This window comes from Geospiza fortis, unplaced genomic scaffold (genome assembly GCF_000277835.1).
Source record: "Geospiza fortis unplaced genomic scaffold, GeoFor_1.0 scaffold23, whole genome shotgun sequence".
Classification (NCBI taxonomy): domain Eukaryota; kingdom Metazoa; phylum Chordata; class Aves; order Passeriformes; family Thraupidae; genus Geospiza; species Geospiza fortis.
Window position 1 is genome coordinate 11,852,974 of NW_005054303.1, and position 1,228 is coordinate 11,854,201.

Genomic DNA, 1,228 nt, shown 5'->3' on the forward strand with positions numbered 1-1,228 from the left:
GCTTGCTTCCCAGGAAGTGGCTGAACATCGCTCGTCTGTGAGAAGTAGAGACTAAATGTTTTTTTCTCCTTTACTTCTGCGTGCATAAACTCTGTTTTTTCACTTTAGACAACACCTTTATCTCAACTGACTACTTGTTTTCCATCTTATTTTCTCTCCCCTGTCCCACTAGGAAGGGAAGTGATTGAGTGGCTCAGTGAACACCTGGCATTCAGCCAAGGTGAACCCACTACAGCCATCTTAAAAAAGGAAAGGAACATTCTGGAAATGACTGACATGTCAGCCTCACCTCTGTTCCTGGCAAGATCACAGAGCAAATCCTCCTTGAAGCTGTGCTAAGGCACACGGAGAATAGGCAGGTGATTCAGGACAGTCAAGGGTAAGTCCTGCCTGACCTAACCAGTGGCCTTCTGTGACAGAGTGAGAACATGAAGGGACAAGGGAAGGGCTACAGGTGTCATTTATCTGGACTTCTGTAAAGCCTTTGACATGATCCCCACGACATCTTCTCTATATTAGAGAGATGGACTTGATGCCTGGACTGCTGGATGGCTAAGAAATTGCATGCACAGTGCTTTCAGAGGTCAACAGCTCAGAGTCAGGAAGGACATGGATGACCAGTGGTGTCCCTCCAGGGTCTATTCTGAGAGAAGTGATTCTTAGTATCTTCATTAATGCTGTACACAAAGGGAGCGAGGGCATCCTCAGAAGATTTGTTGATGTCACCAAGCAGAGAGGAGCAGTTGCCACACCTGAAGGACAGAACACCAACTAGAGAGATGTGGACATGCTCAAGGAGTGAAACCATGGAAATCTCATGTGGTTTTAAAAAGACCAAGTAAAAGGTCCTGCACCTGGTTAAGGGTAGGCTCCAGGATACATCAAGGCAGAGTCTGGCCCATGGGCACAAAGAGGATGGAAGGAGCTCCTGCCTGTCCATGTTAGGTCTGCCTGTTGGGTCTGCCTCAGGGCAGTCAGGCTGTGGCTGCAGCCACGTGTGTCTGTGCCCGGCACTGCCGGCCCTGCTGCCCTGCTCCCGGAGCCCTGTCCCCGGGCAGAGCCGTTCCCTGGCCGGGCACAGCCCCATGGGCTGCTCCCTGCTGCGGCCTGGGCCAGCCCCAGAGCCGGCTCCCCCTGCGGGTGGCCCCGGGCTGGCCGCGTGTCCCCAGCCGACTGTGCTCGGGCAGCCTCAGCCGTGAGGGCTGCAGAGCTGCGGGAGGCCCGGGCT